This window comes from Tribolium madens, unplaced genomic scaffold (assembly GCF_015345945.1).
Source record: "Tribolium madens isolate multiple individuals breed KSU strain unplaced genomic scaffold, Tmad_KSU_1.1 Scaffold_1;HRSCAF=32;Tcas5.2_LG8, whole genome shotgun sequence".
Lineage (NCBI taxonomy): Eukaryota > Metazoa > Arthropoda > Insecta > Coleoptera > Tenebrionidae > Tribolium > Tribolium madens.
The window spans coordinates 5,684,746-5,709,819 of record NW_025400984.1 but is presented as its reverse complement, the minus strand read 5'-3'; the positions used below and the strand labels follow the sequence as shown (position 1 = coordinate 5,709,819).

The window sequence follows — 25,074 nt, the reverse complement described above, 5'->3', positions numbered from 1 at the left end:
ATAATCCTGATATATATGGATATGGGTCTCCAAGTCCTTTCCATTCCTTGGGGACCATCGGAGAGAGTCAGCTTTTGCAAGCTTCTTTCGAACGAAATCCGTTCCATTGTTATTTATCGTGCGTTTCCACATGTCAAGCACGTCTCGATTGTGCCGCTTAATTAAACCGACTTGGGCATATTTTTTTTTAATAAAATTGCACTTTTCGACTGACTGCTTTTATTCGGCGCGGATCGGGCCTTACTTCCATCAACAGCAAATGGATAGAGTCCATTAGAGCGTGTAATACTTATACCGGCGGAATATCAAGTAAGCTGTGCAGTTTGCGCGTGCCGCCATTACTCGCAGGCGGCTGTGGATATCGACAGCACATTGCAAATCACCCCGTGCCTAGAAAACATTAGCGAAACTACTTAGAAAGCTAAACACTTTTTCTAATCTCATAAATAAAGAAAATGGGAACAGTGAGCGGATTAAGAGCTGCCTACTTTATAGCTTATTGGGAAGGCATAATTTTAAGAATCTGTAACTCGCAAAATAACTACATGTTTTGTGTTAAGCAATGAAGGCACTCACTCCTTTGTCGCTCGTGCTTCGAAGCTGGATGCATCATTGCAATTAGTTTGTAAAAACTGATACGCAGTTTTTTTTAAATTTTGGAATTTGACCTACATAGCATTATCGCATTTTCAAAAACTTTTTCTTCATTTCAAGTCAGTTTTAATTTAAAAAAAGGAATATGAAGAAATAATGAACTTGGTGTTAAATTATTATAGAAGTCCTTGAACTAAAAGTTTTATTGATCAGTAATTACAATTAACAATCATTTGTTTTATTCTAATATTTTAATCTCGGTTGTAAAATAATAATGTTGTTTTTTATGTCGGAAATAGATTCCCGTAAATAATTATTATTGGAAAACATTCACTTCCTTTGACATTAACGCATTTCCGGCGTTTTTATATCAATTTTTTATGTTAAAATATCGAATATCATCGGATTTAATGGTATATTATCTAAATTTAGCAGTGAAATTTGTCACGCGTGTGCCTGCCACGAGATGTGGGTTGCGGTTAAGGACGTGAAAATTGAATATAAATCCTGACATGTTTGGCTTGTCTAAGTGTTTGACTTGATCGTAAAAAATTCAGTTCAGTAAAGCAATATTTTTAAATGATGGACTTTCTAAAATTAAAGTTTTGATTCAAATTTTGTGCTCCACTCAACTGATGTAAAATTATTTAGCTGTAATTACTCCTCTCTAACTAGAATTAGGGTCCAAACTGTAGAATTTTCAACTATTTTCATCCATGTGCTCGAATTATTAACATTTAAAGTTTTTGATAATATAGTATATTTGCTTTTGCACAAACTCGAATCTAAATTTGTTAAGGCATAATGAACATGTTGATTCTCATCCTGTTATTTTAAAGTGTGTTAAACTGAATAAAATAATATAATAATTTTCCAACACTGCATTAAAATAAAGTGAGCAAAAACAATAAAGACAAGGTAAATATTTGATTAATGAGAAAAGTGTCTCGACAAATTTTCTCTCTAAACAAGTCCGGTAACAACTGAATACTTAATTATAATAAAGATAACATGTGTTGGTACATTTTCCTTTTATATTTTTTATTAAAGCAAAATTAAATACGTCCAATCATTTTTTTTCAATTAATTAAACATAAATTTGTGATTTTTCTTTCTAACAGGTGCATTAGACGTGCAAGAATTGTGCCTTCGCCTTGTCAAAATTCCTCTCGCATCGTTTCTTATAATAAGATCGGCCGAATTTTCTCGTACGTGCTTGAAAAAAGAACAAAAAGAACATGAGTGTGTTGTTCAATTGTCCGGTGCAAATGGAGCTCTAATTTCTCTCAACTGGAAGTGTTCACGATGAGAATATTTATTATCAAGCGTCGACAGCATTCGTCCCGCAATTACTTCAATTGTAGTTGATCGGATCCATTTTAATTAAATTTTAATTTAAAATTGAATGCCTAGTTAATAAATTTTCAGTGTGAGTGGGCTTTTTATTAAGTGATGAAATACTCTTAGAAAGAACAACACTCGAACTTTTTATAATAAGGGTCGCAACTTTGAAACATTCGCTTCGACGAAATGGGGCATTTTTGTGTTTAAGTTTGTTTTAAAAGTTTTACGAGATATTTTTTTCCAAAAATTTTGTTAGCAAAGACTCGTATTTCAATTCCTTCCACTGCTGTTAATAGAACTCAGAGTACTTTATATTTTTACTTCTTATTTCTTCACCACACTAATGCATTAGTTTTGTGCAAACTTTGACGTCGCTTTTTAAACTATCAGATTTTTCTTTTTATTCGATTGTAAAAAATATATCTAACTTATTTTACATTTGAACGAAAATGTTTAAATTCTTTTATGTAAATACTTTGTGAAAAATGTAAATAATTTCTTATTTCGGACGAGAATTTGTTTTGTAAAAAACCTTCCCGCATGGTACACTTTATTTCTTTTCTTATACAAAATGCCTCGCTGTGAGTTACCTAGAAAATTTTATTCTAACAGAAATATGCAAATTGGGCGCTTCGGTATCCGTAATATTGCCACAAGGCCCTTTTACTATCATAGCCGCACCTTAATAACGTGCGATGGAGTCTTTTTGTGCATACATCGTTTGATGGCAACGAATACGGTAGACTTGTTATGAGCAAACATAATTATTAAATCTTTGAAATAAGATTATGAAAGCTTATAGCACTGGTCGCGCAACTAATTACTTATTTTGGATTAGTTTGCTGTACGTAATTAGAGTTCTTGATGAAAATTAGTGTTTATCAGAGTTAGAAATGTTTTTTATATGAGATAATTAATGGTTGGAGCGTCGGTGAAATATTTAAGATCCTGAATTTTCGACTCAAGAATAATTAAAGCCCGCTTTTAAACATCAGGATAATAATTTTCAAATACGAGGCTTAATTATATCTCCAAGAAACAAAAACAAGTTTTTGCAGAAAAATATTAATCTTTTAAAGTGGAAAAATGTGTTTTGGAGTTTTTTAAACTAATTATTTTAGTAACATTCAACTCAAAGGCAAAAGCTTTCAAATAATGATGCGATCAGATTGTTGATAAGGGTCAAGAGTCAAACTTGTTTGTACCAAAGCTACCAACATACCTACTTTATATTTAGTTTTTGCTAGAATACTCATAAATTTATTGACGTTTGTAGTTGCGAGTTTGCTTTTGGATTAAGCTGTAATCCCTTATATGTAACAAGCGGATTTTACAAACTCTTATTCGTTTTTAGTTTTGTTGAATCTACTAAGAATTAGACAAATTATGGTATCGACAATATCATCTGTATTTGTAAATGATGAATAAATTCAAAGATTGCTGTTTTTTATTAATAAAATCAAATTTTGTGTATTATGTTTTACTTGATACTGTTTAGAAACCCAAAACAATATATCATAGTAAACTTCTGGATTGAATAATCTGAATAAATCTCTTATAGGGGGAGTATTCTAATTAAAATTAAGAGTTTAATTGAAACGTTTAATCAACCCTTTGTGCTTCCTAGTTAGTACTACACTGGGGCTTTGTTACAACAGGTATAATAATGTAGAATTGTTACAATGTTTGTATTAAATTCTTGTACGCAGTAAAAATATTTCATTACTATTTGGCATTGATTATTATTTTAGTATGTTTTCAATATACGAATATACCTTCTATTGCCGCGCTGGCAACTGCGTTTTTTGAAGTAAAATTGCTCACAAATATTTGATTTCTGTGTAAAAGAATTTGCACCCTACTGACAAATTTAGAACCAAAAAGCTCCACTCTTCCATACAGCAAAGGCCTTGTGAAAAGTGTCAGGCTAGAACACAAAAGTCTCGAGATACGAGTATACTTTACATACCAACAGTGAAATTAAAAAAATAAAGTATCTGTTATTTTATTTAACTCGTCAGCTAGAGGCAACTCGTGTCATGATTATGCAGAGTTGTGGAAAAATAAAATAAAAAGTCATATTTTTTTGGCGAAACATTTATGAAAAAATTCTGGTACAAGTCGATATTTGTTTTTGTTTTCCAAATATACGTCATCGACCACTTTTTTAAATGGGATATGCTTTTATGTTTCCATAAATAAAAAATTTGCATTTTTCTTTGTTTAGTTGTATTCATAAGAGAGATGTGAAAAAATAAGTTCCATAAAAAATGTTCCATTTAGATACTGATGTCAAATTTCGGAATGTAGTAGGTCAAAAAAATATAAATAATAATAATAATATCGCCCTGTACAATTTTTTTTATCAATGTTCTGCAAAAAAAAAAACGAATTTGATATCGTACTTTTAATACTTTTCATTAGACTTTGTATACGTACTATCTCAAAAATTATTTACAAGAAAAACTGAAGCTTAGTTTTATCAACAAAACTCATAAATCATCATGTTTGAAAACAGATTTTTTTTTAAAACACTTTTCTGTTTCACAACAAATGTCTAAACAAACTTTTTAAACTTGTGTCAGTGGACTATTATTATTATTTTTGAAAAAAACTGTTGGCTTCAAAAAATCCAATGGCCAACTTTAACCAATTTTTAAAGGTAAATGGCAGCTATTAAAAAAAATGTAATCAAAAAATAGTTGCTTTGTTTTAAAATAGTTCTCTTTTTGGTTGATCAAAATTATTTGGATTTTTTTGGTTTCTCTAACTTCATTCGATTTTCCAGAACAGTTTACATCGTTATTTGATTTTTTTTATAAAAGTGCAAAAACCATTATTAAGCCTAATTTCTGGTTTGATTAACCGTCATTTAAAACTGTCTGTTAGTTGCTGTACATTGTGCCATTGCTATCGGCACACTAGCAACGTCGCACTTGCGTTTTTTGAGGTAAAATAGTTCAAAAAGATTGGCTTTTGTGTAAAATAAGAATCTGTGAACCCTACTGACAAATTTTGAACTAGAAGGTTTTACTATTTCATCCAAAAAAAAAACATTGTGAAAAGTAACAGAAGTGGCGATTGCTATGGCACGAGATATAAGGTAGTTGTTGATCCCCTTGGTCTGCCATGGTTTAAATTTATCTTTATGTTAAATATGTTTCCTGAGAACAGGCCTTGTCTTTTAGAATTTCAAAATTTTTCGAGTTTTTTAACTATCGTAGAATCGCAGAAATGAATGGTTTTTCTCACATGATTTTCCACTTGGAAAATTTAAATTGGTAAAAACGCTGAAACGACTTACTACCTACTTTTGCGATTGTAATTTCTGATTTTTATGACTTTTGTAAGGATTGAGTGTCATGCCCGGCACATCAAAGGCCTGCAGGTGAAGTGTGTAAAACCCTTAATAAGAGAAGAGGCGTCGATGGCACTTTAAATAGTTCTAAAGCTCTCTTAGAACTTGACAAACCAGCCGGACATAAAATCAATAGTGTGAAATTCCAGTGCAATTTTTCAGGTTGTCTCAAAGCACATCGCTGTTTAAAATTTAGACATCAGTTCCCCGGAGCCTTTTAGCACAAGTTTTGTGTTTGGTTATATGCCATTATCGTCGCATCTCTCGCTTTACTAAAACAGACAATTGTTAAAGACAGCACAATAGGTATCCAAGGATCAGCGGAAATGTTCCAGCGATATAAAACATTTTCGAAATAAATGAGTGCAAGTGACGGCGTTGCCAAGATAATGCTTTTCCATTTCCGCATTCTTCGCAAAATGCCGAGTGTGGAAGATGGCATTTGACCCAGTAATGAGGCCGCGACATTTAAAGGTGAACTCGCCTGAGGCGTGACATAATAAAATCGACGAAAAGGACATTAATCATCGCATTTTACATCCATCGAGAGATAAAGTCGGCTAACGTTGCCAGATTCTCGCGCGTCATTTGCAGATTTTCACTCGGCTGTTCATTGAACACCGATTTACAAGCACTAAGTCATCCGATTGGACGACGGAAAGAGCGGAATTTGGGCAAATTCCAAATCCACTGTTGCAGGATGGCTTTTGAAAGGACACAAGAGCAGGATATAGAGATGTGGATTTGTGAAACATCTGGCTGGTTGAAGGTTTTCCTTTTGCTTCACTTTTGTGCATTTAGTTTAGTGTTTGAGAATAAAGATTTTTCTTATTTGTGGCTGATGCACTTTGTATTTTATGCTCTATTAAGTCGCTGCCTGCACAGATTTACATAAACGTCAAAATAGAAACTTTATTTTTTCAATGACAATATTTTATTTTAAAAGACAATAATAAAAATAAAGATAGTTTAACATTTGTTTTATATCTGCACGTTAATATTACTATTATTAAAATTTAAACAAAACTCATTTACAGTATGAAAACATCAAAGTTTGATGTAACATTTATTTTTAGCTACAAACATAAAACATTAATACGGAAACAAATAAAATAAATGTTTTGTTTTAATGTTTACATGTTTGGCTAAAATTTTAAAAACAGATTTTTGTGTAATGATTAAAAAAAAATAGATTTTTTCAATAATAAAACAATTTTAAAATGTACTCTACAGCAAAAAACAATTAGCGTATTCATGTTATTACTCTGTTATGACTACCTACCACAAAATTCGTCATTAAGAGTAAAATTTGCTGCTATTTTGATATTTTTACAATTGAAGCCTAATACCTTTGAAAATAGATTTAAAGGCCTTGTATGGATTGTTTATAATAGGTAAATAGTTTATTTAGGATTTTATGTGTATTTTAGATTTAATTACAGCTTTTTGAACATTAATTTATTTATAATTAATAAATTTTTATTTTCTTTTGTTACAAAAACATAAATGGTATAATTAATTAGTTGATAATAATTAAATAAATGACTGCCAATTAAAACGTGTAAATATGGTGGATGCGATGGGAAAATAGTATTCAAATGTGGGAAAAAAAACGTTTAGTGATATAAATTGTCTTATGTATAAGTTTTAATTAAGTAAGAAAATGGTTTTGTGGTAAAACTCAATTGCAATATCTATTTTCCGACTGTCTTAATAAAATTTTAGTGTCTCTATAATGCGAAGATTGCGTAGTTGTCGGTTTTCCACTTTTGCTTTATCCCCCATTATCCTGTTAATTGGGAGAGTATGAAAATACGTGCTAAAGAGCCAAAATAATACCAAGAAATTCGCTCGGGGCAATACGGGTCAAGAGGCGTTTATCTCTAAACCTCATCGCGTTAAAATACAAACAGGTGGCAATTTTCTTCCCTTCTAATCCCATAAAAAGTCCTCTTCTCTAAATCGTATACATGGCCCCTATATCGACGCAATTAATATTTAAACGGTGTTTAAAGCGTCCGTAAAGAGGCTTTTCTAAATCGAGTCGGTTAATTATGCGGTTTTGGGGCACCTGCCTGGAGCGAGAATTCTAATAAACATAAATTGCTCCAGAGGGAGCGGTCCGGAAGCGCGCCGACGACCAATTAAATCTCAATTCATAAATCATTTCCGGTTTGTTGTTATTATTGTTACGATTGATGGACCACCGGAAATAACACTGTGTAATTTTTTGAGGTGAGTCTAATTGTGACTCCGGACGACAGAAAATGGAAAACGTATACAATGATTAAATACTCCTCCGATTTTAATAAAAGAAATATCACAAGAAATAACTCGGAGTATCGAATAAATGAAAATGCGCTTTGAGCAATCGTCTCGGAGTTGGAAAAAGTTTAGCACGACTACATCGCGACGAGATTTTCATCCATTATCTAATTCGCTGGAAAGTATCAATCGGGGATTGTGTTTTTTAATAAAGTTGCGAAAAGAGGCACGTATTGCCTCGAGGAGGTTTTCCAAACTAATTAAAACCGCAACACCATACCCATACTACAGCAATTTACATGTATATGGACGAATTCCGAACGGACCCTTCCAAATTAATTACTTACAAGCATCCAGATTACACCAGAATTAAGGAAAATATGAAGGGGTCCACGTTCTTTGTCTATTTAAATTTTATTACGAATTTGCAAACCCCACAATGACGCCTTTTGTGGCACTGGATGAAGAGCTTTATAAAGTTATGGAAGTTCCATATACAGGGTGTACCATACCTTACAAAAAGTAAAAAAGATTATACAGTAAGGTTTTTTAGAATCATTGAACCTTGTAGGTTTTCTTAAAATTGTCCAGTCAATAAACACTCAAAAATAGGCTCTTGAATACATGGTCGAAAAGATTTTTTTTTTATTTCAGAGCTGCGTTAGGAGTAGTTAGGAGGTAAAAACCACGGTGTTCCAAGGTTAGGAGAGCGCAGGGATGTTTTTATTTCGAAAACGGTGCGTGTTACCAAAAAAAAATTTTTGTAGCTTAAAAAGTTTTCGAGATATCTGTTAGTAAATATCGCATTCTACTCTTTTTAAAAACATATTTTTGTATACGATCTCAAAGATAACTATTTTACGGTCTCATTTGTTTCTCTAGCATGAGTTTTTTTTGGACTTAATAATAATACGTAAAATTGTTTTGGGTACTATAGTAGGTATGTACCTGTATTACTCCGTTTCGAATGATTCGTCCGTAAAAACTGTATTTTAAGTATACTAGTAACAAAATAGCTATTTATGTATCAAGTACGCAAAATAGAGTTTTGGAGGACGAGGCGACGTAGGAGCCGAGTATTTAATGAGAGGAGTCACCTAAAACCTTTTGCGTACGTGGTGCATACAAGATTTTTTTGTTAAAGCTCCCAAAACACGAATTCACACCTCTTACTAATTAAATTTCGTTATCTTAGTAAAAAAAAATATTTTTTAGTCCACAAAAACAGTTTTCGGAGACTAAGTACCTAAAATAACCGTTTTGCGTACTATGTTATAGTCAAAAGACTGATTATAGGGACTCAAATGAGTCCCTAAAACAGCTGTTTTCGAGAGCATATACAAAAATAACTATTTTGTTTTACTTTGAATCCTGGTGCCTAAATCTCAAGTTTACAACAAAAGTAATTGTGAATGTTGGTTGTAGATTGCTTTTTTTTTCTTTTCATATCTCTCTCTAAAAAATAAGTTAATGTTTTACTTCTTGCTTGAAAATATTCACATTTAAAGAAAATTTGTACTTCCATATTTTTGTCGCTAATTTACATTGTGTTTGTGAACACACAGGATGAGTAAAACACTAGTAGGTGGTACTCCTGTTCTATTAAAGTTTTATATCACAATCAAAAACCTCCAACGAAACGTGGGTAAGGTTCAAATTTTTGTAGATACAATACACTCACAAAAATTGAGGCTTGATCTCGCTTTACAAGTTACTGACACCGCTGGCAACCTCAAAGATCAAGTATATAAATGGTGTTTTAAAAACCGTTTTAGACTTTTTGCAGCTAGGTTTTGTGACTGCGAGTTGAAAGCTTAAAATTAGCTATTCGAACTTGAATACTGTTGCAAAGAAGCTCTTCTTATTTTACTCAAAATTGGCAAACATTCATAGTTTTAATGTAATTACTTTAAGACTTCTTGTTTCACAGAAGTATTAAGTAAACAATGGTGCACTAAAAACTTTACAAGCAATATTACGAACAGGACTAAACTTTCGTAAACAAAGTGAAACCTTATAGATTAATTTAGAGGCGCGGCTGAAACTGTATATTAGTTTATATTTTTTCATTTCAGTTTTTGGGATGAAAAGAGCAAAGACGAGCAAAAGATATTGAGAATAATAAAAATCAAAACGAAAAGCCTTGTTATTTATCTTTGTATAGAAGCGCTTTGTATGGAAGTTATATATCATTTAATAAAAGCCTTCGGAAAGGAGACAAGTTAAATCCATCAACTTCAATACAGTTGAGGCGTTTAAAGCGACTTTAATTGCAAATGAAATTTAACAGCTGAAGATCGTAGAGAACTTTACTGCTGTTTGGAGTTGCTTTATATTGTCTGAGCTATATTCCCGAAGTTTTAGCTATGCCCGAAAAAAATTACGTTATAATAAAACTCCAAATGTCGTATAATTTTTATTCATTCCTACCATACACATAACTATTACTATTCATTATTTTTGTGCCTTTTAGAAATATTAATTAAATTCACAGCTATAAAATGATTCAATATTTTTTAGTTCGTTGAAACTTCGTTAAAAATTTCTATTATTGCGATGATGAAAGTCCTTCACTAGTGCAGTAGCGCTTAACGAGTGTTATTTCCATATCATATCTGCATCAATTGATTTTAGTGTATTGTCGCGTTGAACTTTGCTGGCCTTTGACGCGTTTGCGAGCTTTTTGGGCAGCATTTGTGCTTAACGTCTGCACCTGATGGTTTGGTGAGCAAGCTCCAGGTGGATTAGGCGACATTTACATCAGCAATTTTGTTAATGAAAGCTGCAGCCGAGAAGCTTCGTTGCAACCAATATTCTGTTTCATCATCAGCGCCGACTTATACAAACAGCTCGTCTCGAAATCGATATTCTCTTGTTTAAACAGCTCACTCATCTGCATGTTTAAGTAGTGAAGTAATAACGCTTTGTGTGGAAGAAACACTCTTGGGTAAGAAAGCGTCGAGTTTCTTTATTGTTATGGATGTACCTCTGACGGACGAATAATGGAAAAGCGTGTCCGAGTAAAGCTGTGTCGTTTAGTTTCGTAATTTTTCCCGGTTTATCGTGGATGCGGTTCTATGCGGATGATGAGTTACAAGTTCGGCAACACAATGGCGTCCAGTTAATTTATCAGTTTGATTTATGAACGCGCAAATAAATTAATTCCGATAAAATCCGGAGAATTTACACGATATGCCTTTTATTGTTGGCGATTAAGGCCGACATGAAACATGTCTATCGGAAAATGAGTTTTTCCTTCAGGTTTTCGCACTCATTACGGCCACGAAACACGAACAATCGACCGAATTCGATTATAATCGAATCAGACGATCTCCAAGACGCTGCAATTCGATTACGGGAGATATGAATGAGTGTTTTCGTTCGGAAGGCGCCAACAATTACATAATGGGATTACGTGATGCCAAGATACATATTCAAGAGCTTGATTTTATAAAGAATTTCATAGAACTGTCGAGATGTAATAAAGACGCCATTTTTAAGTGAATCAACGGATGTAAAGTGATGAGAATCTCAGAGGGTTGCTTTTCGATCTCTAAGTTTGAACGAACTGCAACAAAAACACTTGTGGAATTGCGAATTATTTGAGTGGCGGAATTAAAAAAACTAGAGACGGCTTTTAGGAAACTGCACAAACAAAAATTCACAAACAGAAATGTTGTGGTTTAACTTTAAATGGAAAAAGTTTGGCTTTAAACACAGTTTTTGAGGAGATGAACTTCATTTATTTATCTGCTTCAACAAAAATGTCTGAATTCAAACAGAACACATGTTGCTTATTGAAAAAAACTTATTGTTGTTTTTTGTTTTATGTAAATGTTGAAACACGCTTAACATCTTTTATGTAGGCAAACAAGTGTCCCAGCAAGTTGGTAAAGCCCATTATTTACCTTTAAATATTAAAATTTAAAAAAATTTATATAGGCAATTGATAAACTAATCCTAGTGCCTCGCCTGAAATTATTTTCAACTATACAGCATGTCTCAAAAATAAGTTACAATATAAGCTTGTGTTTTTTAAATGGAACACCATTTTTGGTTGAAGCTTTTAAGTTTATTGTTTGTAAGCCAAACTTCTATTGGCCAATTTTGCTTAGTTTTTGAAAAAAGTTGGTTTTCTTGACTAAAATATCTAAAATAAACTCTTTTTAAAAATTCATTACACAAAAAGTTAAGACAGCTTTAAAAAAATGTTTTTAGTATTGTAAAAATTAAAGTACGAACTTTAATTTTATAAAAATTTTTAATGTATTGCCGTCAAAAAGTTAAAAACAAAGTTTGATACATTGTCTATATTTAGAAAAATAAATATTTAATGTCTAGAAATGATAAATTAAGAGATATTTAATTTTAAGTGTTAATTGTGGCAACAAATGCCAAAATGAGTATTTTTGATATCAAGGCAACCATAGTAATTCCGCCACTGATCACTTATTATTTGGGATTCGTCCAGAAATTGTAAAAACCAAATTAAATATTGAAATTTGAATTGTTTTACTGTAAAATTAAAAAATAATGGATTTAATAGAACATAAATGTGATATTTGTTTCACCCCTTGCGCAAATGTGCACTTTTTGGATATTGAAATAATGATTATGTATTTTTTTTAATGTCTATAGTTAAATATCTTTTTAGTTATTAATGTAGGTTGTTAAAAGTAAATGTTTTTGAAAAGATAATCTCTTAGACGCAGAAAGAAGAAATGAGATGTTCCATTAAAGTTATTTAACTTCTTCATATTTTTATAAAATAATTGTACAAATACAACACTTTCAAAAAATTGTTACAGTTTTAAAGTTTGTACTTTGTTCTTTGCAGTTGTAAAAAAATGTTTTACCTGTTTTAGTTTTTGTGTAATAATTTTTAAAAGAGTATGTTTTCGAGAAAAAAAACTTATTTCAAAAACCAAGCAAAATCATTATAATAAAAAGCTACATCCAAAAATGTCAAGAAACATAAAGAGTTTTATTAAAAAAAAAAAATAAGAAAATAATTTAGTATTCACTAATTTCTTATTTAAAATTTTAAAAATTTTAACAATCAAAATTCAATAATGGACTTTACCAACTCGTTGAGACACCTTGTATAATCCCAAAATTGTTGTTTTTTTAAATCTTTCTGTGTAATGCTAATTAAATAAAAAATATTTTACGACATTTTATAGTATTTTATGTATCAAGTACGCAAAATGTTGTTTTAGGGGACGAATCGTAATTAATGACGAGGCGACGTAGGAGCCGAGTCTTTAATGAGATGAGTCCCCTAAAACATTTTGCGTACGTGGTGCATACATAATTTTTTGGTATCAGCTCTGCAAAATATGTTCTGAGAATGTGAATTATTTGAATTCTGAATCGTAAAATGTGGAAACTGTGTGAAAGCGTAGTAGGTGTCATGACGTTATTATGGCAACCAGTTGTTTATCGAAAAAACGGTTGTGTTGAAAATGTGTGAAGTTTCGGCGTTCATTTCCGAAAAAGCAAAAATTATTGTTTCGGATTTGCTTCTGGCGAAGTCTAAAGCCCAGTATGAAAAAGAATATGCTTCGTTTCGTGATTGGAAGCAGGCAAATGGCGTGACTCTCGTGAATGAAGATGTGATGTTGGCCTATCTGGACGAAAAGGTATGCACTACGGAGTTTGCATCCTGCAGTGAAGAAAGTGGCAGCTTTGATCATGGGACAAAAAGMATCAGGTGCATCAATTTCATCTGTGGCGAATTCTGTTGACGTGGTTGCATCAACATCGACGTCAGTRGAATCTTCAAACAAATCCATCACTTCAAATCTGAAAAACCTAACTGAAAAAGGTCTTTCTTTTTCTGAAAATAGTTTTAAAAATGCCAAAAACTGTAATTTTCATTTCCATTTCTCAATGTAAATTTATTGTTAATTTTGCAATAAAATCATGTTTCTAATGTGTTGCTAAGTTACCTTTCAGTCCGCTAAAATGGACAAAAAGTACTAGGCCGCTAAAATAGTATTTTGCGGACTCAAATGAGTTCGCTAAAGTATCATTTTGCGGAGCGTGTACCAAAAAGAATATTTAAATATCGGAAACTAAGCACATATTTTACCTCTCAAGGAAGAATATCTTAGAAATTGAAATTCCTGATTTCCGGCTCAGATTTTGAGTAGTTAAATATTTGCAGAAGGAGGGACGTGGAAAAACGAGAAGAAAAATACTACATTTGTTTTATGGCTCAAGTTATAATAAAGCTTTTGTTGGAAGAAATTAATGATCATAATATTTATTGGAAGCAATTAATTTTTCTGAGTGAATTGAAACTAGACAATTCTTGTCAAGTGCACACTCAATTTAGTTTTGTTGATTATTTCTGTAAAATAAAGCACGCAAATATAAATAAAAAATTCGATTGATGTTTGATCGTTGACAAGTTGTATATTGCAAGACAAAGGGAGTCCCCGTTGAGCCCTTGAGACCTTTGCTCCGAACCGCCTGTTGTAGGTTGAAACCGAATCGCAATATAATTTTATCAGTCTTCACCAAAATACCATTCGATGATTTTCGCTGCGCGACTATAAGTTATCCTTGCGGTTTATTAAATTGCGTCGGAAGATTACATTCAATTTTTTCCATTCTTTTATCAGACGAGAAAAGTTTAAACTCAGAAAAAAAAAAAGCCAATTATTGTTGCGAATTGAAGTTTCACAAAATCTGATATCGATCCGTCGAAATAATTGCAGTTATTACGAATCCGTCAAAAGCACCGTCCCTGATGGTGTCTCCCGATCGACGAAACCGATTAACAATGGAAGTTATTGTCTTTTCATGTCGCTGCGTAATTGTAATTAAATGTTACTCCTGTTTCCGACAGGAATTAACACACCGTTTCCTGGAGGAATTAGTGGTGATTCAAGCGGAAAATTTACTGTTGGTACCCCTTGAAATAATGTCGCATCTCCTTAATTAAGACTCCCTGAATTATCGGCGGCGGGACGGTTAAAACCCACCGCGCTTACGGAATTTTATTAAAATACATCAATCAACCGAGGGTATATCAAAGAAAGCGAGTTGCAAGGAAATGCTTGTAACGCTCTGACTCAAACTGGCTTGTGTTAGTGTCAAATAGAAAACTTACGAAACAAAGAAAATCAATTTAAAACTTGCAAAACTGTAACATATTTTACTAAATAGAAATAAATTCACAAAATAATTGTTTTTGCATATCCTTTGTACTCGTACATAATCAAAAATGGTGGATGCGCCGGGTCAATTTGTTTTAAAACCATTTTTTATTTTGCGATCACAATGAGCATTTTGTGTAACTGAAAACAATTGCACAAAATGCAATTTTGTGATGGTGTTTTTTACCCACATTTTATATCTGTACGTCACTGCAAAAAGTATTAACTCCAGTTTTTAAATTTGACTTTATGTATATAGTTCTACAGCCAGTAAATTACCTGAGGGTTATAAAGCCCTTTTATTTCCATTTGATAAATTGAAGGAAGTCTAAGTAGAATATTATGAATATAACAAACATTTAAACAAAATTATAGTTAAAAAAAATGTGTTTTGGTGGTTAATACTGTTTTGCTCTGAGGTACAGATATAATACTTTATTCAATCCTCTGTGCAAATTCAATTTTATCTACTCTTTTCTTCATGTTAAAATGAAATTTTATCGTCTAGATGATAAAAAATATATCTATTGTTGTTTATCTGCGGTTGTTAGTTGCTAACAATCTTTGACATTAGATTTCATTGTTGAATTTTACTTTGACATTTATAATTTTATAAAATTGGCTACAAAATTAGTGAGGATTGAGTAAAATTTTATATTGTACACGACGATAAAATTTTCATTATCTTTTCGAGCATATTAGCTCTCGAAGATAAAATTCAATTTTATCGCTTTGTATAATAAATAATTATTGGTTCTCACTGACAATAGACTGAAATTTTTAAGAGAGAAATTGTTGCAGTTTAACGTATTTCACCAATTTAAGCTATTTTTGTAACCTACTGTGAATTTGTAAACTACTCGTCTTGCGATAAGAGTGTTTTTCCAATTTAGAAAAGCAAGCATTGTGATAGGTCATTTTAGTTGCCAAATGTGCTTAATTTTATCACTAGTTTTAAGATACGACATTTTGGAAAATAATTGAAATACCAGATTTAAAATTCGAATTTTGATGCCTATGCTTTTCAATTGGAAAAAATCTTGTATGAAACGCGATGCAAAATGGCTGTTTTATTTGCACACATCTAGTGCAAACAACACACTCATTGTGTAACTTGTTGCATAAATAGCTATTGTAGCACCTGTTTTTTAATATACTGTTATTGCTTATAATTATTAATAACAATTTTTTTTCCCGATAAAACGCTTTTAGTTAGTTACCGCGTTTGTTTCGAGACCGGTATGTTCTCGATTTCTATGATAAACAAAACGGTAAGTAATTTACTTACCGTCTTAGAACGGTAAGTAATTTTAAACAATCAGATAAAATCCACAAAACATTTATTGATAGCATAATAGTATATTACAATACTAGTTTATAAGCAAGTCTTTAAAATACGCACGCCGGGTTTAAGAGCACGACGCGTCAGCTAACAATAGTTGAGGTTGAGGTTGCTTAGACAAAAGATACACCTTTGAAAAAATATCTTAGAACATTTCATGAGTTTTCTCAAGAAAAATATGTGATTCAGACTCCGACGGTGTAGACAGTGAAATCGAACAAGCTTGGGACATTGGTTGTTCATCACTAATTCCTGAAAAATCAAGATTTCGATATGAGAATATCTATAAAATCTTTAAAAGCTAGTGTGAGAAAACGAGTTGTGAAATTAGTGAAAATATTACTTAAAAAAAACTACTGAAGACGCCGGAGGATTTACGTTGAATTCAGCAACAGTTTCTATTAGCGCTACTACTAAAGAAGCCAGCGGAATTACTAATAGCAATTGAAGTGGTTGTAGTTTAATTTTAATATGAAATAATTTGTTGGAATTATAATGTTTATAATAATGTTTTTATTATACCTGCTTCATAATCCTAAATTAAAACACGCTGCAGCGTGCGTAATTTTTCCTTTATAGCACGCTGAATTTTAAAGTGGTCTAGGTAACAAGAAATAGTGAAATGTCTGGACCAATTACGACGTGAAAAAATGCTTCACAACGTAAACTAGTAACCGTCTCTACGAAAACGACCTTTGATAATTTTATTGTGTAAATTCACATTTTTTCAATGCTCATAAAAGATCGTAAATGGGCAGGTATAATAAAAAATAGAGAAAGCATTTGCTGAGAACATTTTCAAAAAAAGGTTCAGAAAGCTAGAACAAAGTGAACAATTTATAATCTGAATGGAAAGTGATTTAATTTGAAAAAGATTTGCTCTTACATATATTTAAAGCTACTGCTTTAAACTTCTAGATCCTCTTTGCTCAATGATCAGTGGTCATTTTTAGAACAAAAAAACTCTTTATTTGCTTTAATTAGTACGCAGGTACTCTTTATTTGTTTTAAGTAAACAAACAGTTTTTTGTTTATTCTAATTAGAACAAAGAAGGTACAATTGACCATTTTTAAGCGAAAGAAAAGTCTTAAAACAAATACTTTTATAAAAATGCATTTTAAGTAAGATTAACATGCATTTCTCCTATTTGGCGCAATGCTTGATTAGCAAACCTTAACTTCAAAACATCATATCTTGAAAACTACTCGGTATATTTTTTTAAAAATTTGGATTACAACTAATAAAGAGATGCTCTGCACGATGGTAATGATGGAAAAAAATTACTCGTAGGGTTTTTCTTAGATTATTTCGATTTACTTCAAACTTTTTCGAACACTGTTCAAAGAAAAGTTTGCCAATATTAAATTTCAAATTTCATATCATTCTAAAGGGCAACTCCATCCCTTTAGAATAGTCTTTATTTGAAGGAAGTCGGCTTAATAGTTATTGAGTAACGAGTTTTTAAAGTTAATGTATTTTATATTCATTTAAATTAGAAAAAAAAATTATTTAGTTCAAAAGGTGTACACATTTTAATTTTTTTAGTGCATTTGACTTGTCTCACTGAGACGAACAAAATGATATATAATTTGTCAAGTTGTCACGACATGACTTATTTTTTGTCGTCTTGTGTAATTGTCTTCGATCGGTGAAATGTCTTTACCGTTCTTAATACTTAATACACTATTTATTGTAACAAATTTATTACTTTAGGAGTATAGAAATGAAACAAATTTTTTCAATTCAAAAGCATTCAAACCTGAACTTTCGCCATTAGCTAGCACCTGCTCCGTCCCTTTTAATTGCCACGAAGACGGTCACGTGCCATTCAAATCCTTCAGGTAATGCCGGAAAAGACGCCATCATCTTCAGATAACACCTGTTCTGTATGCCAGCCGTGCATCCGTGGAGAAGCGAAACGGCACGTGACCACCCTCCAATATCCTCAATTTCATCAGCATCTGTCATTGTTCATTCTGCGTGACATTTCATTAGAACCCTCACACAAAAATCAATTATCATCAATGTATTGTAAAACGTTTGTAAATGGGACGACGTTTCGTCTTTGTTCGCGATATCAAGACGAGAGAGGTTTAGTGTGTGGATCTGACAAGCGAGCACGCATGGGACGGATATCCGGTGACGTTACAATTTCCTCTTGCTGTCATAATGTATCTCTATTATTCGAGGTTTTTCCCCGATGGAAAGCGTTTCAATTAAAAATAGAACGCCAGATACGGGGAATAACCGATTCCTCTCCGTGTTCGGATCGAGCTCCCCGTGAAGATAATAAATTCATGCGATTTAACATATTGCTCTGCGCCGAATAGAAATCGAAATTGAAGACTGAAGAAAACTACCTTTTTTATTCCGGAAGTTGTTACAAGTTCGACAAAGGATTTCGCTGCCTGGATCTCATATTTAATGAAAGGAGCCGAATTGAAATTGATCAAATCGTAGAAAATAAATTATGAATTATTGAATTATTTTTGAGCTTAGTGAATTTAGTACTGTTCATTCATTCAAATTAAGCAAGGTTTAAGTTGTAGTGAACTAGGAGAACTTTTAGTTGTTTACGCTTCAAAGTTTGTGCAAATTACTTTCCACATAATTAACAGCTTCTAAATTGTTGAAGCACTTGATACTCAGGTGCAAAAATTGATCCAAGTTTTAAGCTCTTACCTATTTTTACTTTAACTAACAACTTAATTGCAAATAGTCTATTATTAATCTCTAAAACTGACAAGACAAAAGTATTATTTTTGCTTTTCATTATAAACACTTGCCACACAACAATTTAAACCAATTGTGCAATAAAACAAGTAAAATGAAAAGCGTTTTAGCAATATTTAAAATCCAAAATAAAATTTAACAAATCAGTTTGAAAACCACGTTTTTCTAAAAGCTTGGAAATTTTAAGAGGTTTATTACAGAAATGGCGATAAAAAGCTTAAAACAGGAGATGCTGCATTTCATGAAGGAAACGTTGCTCATGACACTTAATTAAAATATTTCTACGAAAATAGATTGAACAATCAGTAATGTAGCTTGGACCAGAACGCAGACTATTTTTCTTGCCTGGCATTTTTTTCTTTTACACCGGAAAAACAATGCAGCTTCAAACTCCCACTCTTAAACTCTGAAACTTTTTTTATAATTGTTTTGTTACAAGAACCTTTTCTCTTCCTTTATCAGCTCCAACATTAAGTAAACCGTTCTCGCAAACGTGTCACCTTGACCTTCCTTTCCCGGTTTTTTCATTAACCTCCTTAGATAAGAAAATTTATGAAGCGTCACCGTATTGAAGTTGACGTTCCGGCGCCTGAAGACAAACGACTCATTTGTCAACTAAATATTGACTTCCTGATAGACAACTGTAAGTTGAGCAGATCCTAACATTTTCGCAACCCAATCACTGAATGTCACAATCACAACTTTGTCGTCCTTGACTTAATTAAATAAACATAATTGAATCGCCGCCGGCATCAAACTGCCATTAATCGTTATATCGGCGATAAAACCTGGCGTGATTCAATTCGTCGCTAAATTGATTTTCAGACGGCCATTTGCGTTTTTATCATCCGATTATTATTAACGTAGAAATGAAGCTCCGAATGAATAAAACATTGACAATCGCAAATACGAGCGCCACTTCATTGCCGCATTTTTCCGATCTAATATGCGTGAAAGAACGAAATGTCAACAACAAACATTGAAGGCCGAGCTTAAAATCGCATTTTTAAACGTGATTGCGCAGCTTGATGCTTGACGGCGCATGAAATCACGCGACAACGCCGCTTTGATTGCCGGCAACGTTGGAATTACATTAAACGGTCGCGTGCCGGAAAAATTTACTAGGAAAAACTAGAAAAATCGAAGACAGATAAAACAGTTACGCTTGAATTTGTAACAAGTTGGCAAAGCAATGACTTTTTCAAAATAACACAAGGTGTGTTGTTTTTGGACAATAAAGATTTTTTTATTAGGTATACTTGCATCATAATCTTAAATTAAAACAAGCTGCAGCGTGCGTAATTTGGCCTTTATAGCACGCTGAAATTTTAAATGGTCTAGGTAACAAGAAATAGTGAAATGTCAGGACCAATTACAACGTGAAAAAATGTGCTTAACAACGTAAACCAGTAACCGTCTCTACGAAAACGATTCACAAACAACCTTTGATTATTTTGTTGTGTAAATTCACATTTTTTGAATGCTCATAAAAGATCGTAAATAGGCAGGTATAATAAAAATTAGCGTATAACACTCGTTTATTAGCGCCTTTAAACCACTTACGACGTTAAAAGCACTCCGCTAACGCGTCGTGCTCTTAAAACCGTCATGCGTATTTTAAAGGCTTGCTTATAAACTAGTATTATAACATACTAGGTATTGTAAAGATGGCATATTGAATAATTTCAAGGATTTTGTTAATAGTTTTTTTTTTATAAAAAAAAATGCGTTTTATTTGAGTTGGGTAATAATGGTTGAGGCGCCGGGCAAATATTAAATTTTTATTTAATTTATAAAAGGTAATTATTTTTGAGTTTCTTATGATACAAGATGATTTTGAGGTATGTGCAAATATCTTAACAGGAGATAGTAAAGCTCAAAAAGAAGCAAAATAACTCAACTTGTCTTATCCAAATGTTTATAGTTTTTGAGATACAGAGGGTTATGTTCGTTGAAAAAATTTGCGGCGTAACCTTGAATTTCAAACTCAAGTTGTAAACAAATATGATCTCTGAGGTTAATAATTATTCAAAATCTGTAACATTGTTTAAAAAAAAATAGTAAAAATTAGCAAAAGCAGGCACAAAAAAGTGTCCTCATCTAAAAAAAAATATAAAACGTACAAATTTTAGTTAAGATATCACCCAATTTCATTACCTCAAATGTTACCGATTACTAGAAATCTAAACTTTGAGATAAAGAACGCAAATGGTTCAAAATTTGTTTATGTTGCATTATTTTGATATTTTCCGACGCCGATGTGAAGGTTTCACCCTCTACATCTAAGAAACTATAAACATTCGAATAAGACAAATTAAATTATTTTGACTTTTTTTAATCTCTACTATCGCTTGTTAAAATAATTGCACATACTTCAAAATCACTCTGTATACATATTATACAAAACATAATAGTGTAATAAGCATTTTACAACTCGTAGCTTTGTTAAATCATTTCGCCAAAAATGTCAAAACAGTGCTATTATCATACGAAATGTATCATTTAAAAAAAACTTACTTTTTAGTTTTTATTTTTTTTTTAATTTATTCGCTTGCCATCCAATTATAATAATATAATAATTTTTGAATTTAGTAAAATTTCTAATTCAATATTAGTGTTGCAAAAAATCTTGAAAACAACACAAGTTTTATAGTTTAAAAAACTCTAGTTGTCTCAATAGCTGTAAAATTACCCTGAAATTGTTTAAAATTGACGACTCATAAGCTAATAAGTCCAAAAATATTTTTCTGTTAAGCAGAATCGTAATTTTTGAATATCTAAAGAACCTGTTTGTAAAAAATCTTAAGATAGTGTTTGCATTTGTAATGTTTTTTTTATTATTATTTTTTTATTCCCGTAATATAGTACTTTTTAAAACAAAATGTACTATTTTTGTTTTATAATGATTATGTATATTAAAGCTCAAAGTTATCTGACATTTTTATAAAAAAATCATGACAAGTAAATTATTATGTTGAAGTGTTTGATGTCTTGTTAAAGATACAGAAAAAAGCAAAAATCGCTTGTCGTTGTCGGTCCAAATTAATAAAAATGAATTTTTGAAGTCTATTACATATCAAAATAAATATCGAGCATATGTAGATCAATAATTAATAACGTTTGAAACATGAACGTTAAATAATTATGTCATGTAACAAGATACTTGTTTTTTCTTCATAACAACATCACAATTTCTCTGTGCTTCGTTTCCAGTTTTAGGAAAGTAACCTCAGCAAGAACAAAGCTAGTTTTCATCCCTATATAAAATCTATCACAATCCCGAGCGTGTCACTTGTAGATAAAGCAGAAACGGCTTAGATTGTTATTGTAGACTCTCCTATTACCATTAAATTCGATTAACTATACCTTCCCCCGCCTCTTAATTAAAGCGGACTTTGGGCCGACGACCCAAAAATTATACATCAAAGTCAAAGCATTCATAACACGAGTACCTCAACAAATCTATGCATAGGCAGTCTGTTTGATGTAATTGGACGCAATTAAACACGAGAAAAATAGAGCAACTAAACAAGTTTTATACAATTAAAACGACAGAAAAATACAAATTTTGGTAAAATTGATTTACGGGAGTTTTGCATTCGTCATTAGCAAACGAGTTTTTTTGAATTCAAATGAGAGAAATTTGATTTCCATTAAATTGCAGCGTTTCCCAATGCAGTCTTAACTTTTAGATTAAAAGAAATGCTTCTCGCGTTGCAACTTAGAATCTTAATACGTTTCAAGTTTTGTGAATTTCTAATAAAGTTCTTCCGTTACAACTAAGTGACATGATAAAAATTCTGACAATATATTAGAGTCTAAACTTTTGAAATGCAAAATTGAAAGATATTTTTACATATATTTGAAATGTTTAGTTGTCACAACATGCAACGAGTTCAAAATAACCTTATACAAACAAGTAATTGTGTTTAGAAACACTTTTTATTTTAAAATAAAAAAATAAAATTGCTTATAAAAGGCACAAAAATTTATTTTGAACACAATCTTAATGATGGTTTATGGTAGAAAAGAAATTTTTGTTTTTTGCTTTTAAGCTTTTAGTTGGATGGGCGATAAAAACGTGTGTAATAAATTGTATCTCTGGCGAATTAATAGTCGAATCAGCTGTTAAAAAGTGTTTGTTTTGAATTTATAGTTGGTACATTTAGCTGATTACACAGGAGATAAAAGGGATGCAATCGCATGCAAAGAAAAATAAATGTTAGCGGGCGGCAATAATTATGTTTTTCTTCCCATTTCTGTGTAATCATCAGGTGACGTTTCAGCGTAGCTCCGAGACCCAGGCGAATTCCTCGCATCCATCACATTGCAAAAACTAAAGTCCCTAAGTTAAACGTTTACTCGGGTCGAGTTAACAAAGTTGTGGATGTTTTTTCAATTCGATTTTCGACGACTTGCCGGCAAGACAAACAATTAAATTAGATCGAATACGCTGACGCGCATTATTCATTACAAAGTCTGGAGAGCGAACTTTACCAAACTAAAACATCATCGCTAATTCTCGCCGGTGTTTCCCCGTGTCAACAGCGCATTGTTTAAATATTTCAATTGAACAGTGAGTTTAGAAGTGACGTCATGAGTTGGTGACATTCTGCCGGGGGCTGATTGATACCGCTTTGTTCACAGCCGAATAAATTAACGAAATATGAGGAGAGAACGTTTCGTCGGTTATTTATTGCCGGGTTTGCACTAATTGCCCATCGGCTGTATAGCACATCTTCCTCTATCTAATACATAAACAATATTGTTGCGTGCACCCATAAATCCGTAACGTCATCTGGAAAAGTGGACGGGAAATGTGGGACGCAAGTATAAATCTGTGTCGGTAGCGGGTGGTGCTGCCATCACAGTCAGATATCATAATATCAGCAATAACACAAATCACAGAGGTGGACCGCATTTTTTGCAAATCAAAAGCTATAAAGACAAGGACTCGTATATTATACCACTTTTGTGCTTTTAGCAAAATTTTTATATATAATTTAAAAAAAAAATCAAGCTTTTAACTTTAATATATGTGCCAAAAAAATGTTTAGCACTTTTATTTGAATTTTCTACAAAGTGGCCTAAAACAGCTTTGTGATACATTATTGTATTTATAGAGCAGAGGAAGTTTGAGTAACTTATTAAAAAAAAATACTCGGTGTCTGTAAATGACTGTGACTTTTAAGAAACATGTAGCAACATCACTGGTAATAATAAATAAAAATAATTTAAGACGCAGACAAAAGTAAGCGAAGCTCAACTTTGTTTATTTAATATTTTTCAATTCTAGAGAAACTGTCATGTTTAAGTAGTTAATTTTATATTATTAAAAAATACATCTGAAAAATGTAAGATGCGACCACAGAGATAAACTTTCTGGAAACTGGTTAAAAACAGTGCCTTCAGTGGTTATAAAAAGCAATGACACTAGTTCACAAATAATCACTTATCTAATATTAACGACAGAACTCACACCCCAGAGATAAATGCCATGTAAGGAACATGAAAAAATTGTCAAAAAAATTCTATCTATAAAAATTTCAAAGTCATGATTTTTGCACTTTGACTCTGTTTATTTCTGTTGGAAAAATAATTTTCCAAGTTTTTTTGCTATAGGTTATTAGAAGAGGAAATAAGGAAGGTGTATCCTAAATCGTAACTCTGTTTAATGTTATTTGTGGCTTTTATTGGCAAATTGTTTGTACCTTTACTAAATGATTATAAAAAAACATATACAAGATTATCAGTATTATTAAATAGAAATAAAAAATTTCAAATGTCAAAAAATTAATGTTAAAATTTTTTCACAAATAGAATTTTTAAACATTTTTTTCATGGTTCTAGTATTTTATCTTACTTGAAATTTTTCTCTGGGGTGCGAGTTCTGACACACCCTGTATACCTACTTTTAATAAAATTATTATTATTTATGATTATTTATGTTCTATTAAACAAAAATAACATTAAGATTTTTTTATCACGTCACAGCTTTTTGCTATGAAAGATAATTTTCTTGTCTCCGATTTAAATAAAGTTCATTTGGTATTGTATGTCTTTTAAAATACATTTTTTGTATACGCGTATAAAAATCGCTATTTTAGAGACTTATTTGAGTGAGGTGTAAATTCGTTTTTTGAAAACTTTAACAAAAAAATGTTGTTTGTAACACGTTTTTGCGGACTAATATGCTATACCAGACTCGGCTTCACTTCGTCCGGAAACAGCAACGATTCGTCTGCAAAAACTGTATTTTAAGTACTTGTAA

General features: G+C 31.8%; 1 protein-coding gene across 1 annotated transcript in view; it reads left to right on the top strand.

Moving 5' to 3' along the window:
• Positions 1-25,074, top strand: part of LOC123003741 (kielin/chordin-like protein) — a 55,116-nt gene that overhangs the window by 10,780 nt on the left and 19,262 nt on the right. The gene's annotated exons all lie outside the window — the stretch shown is intronic.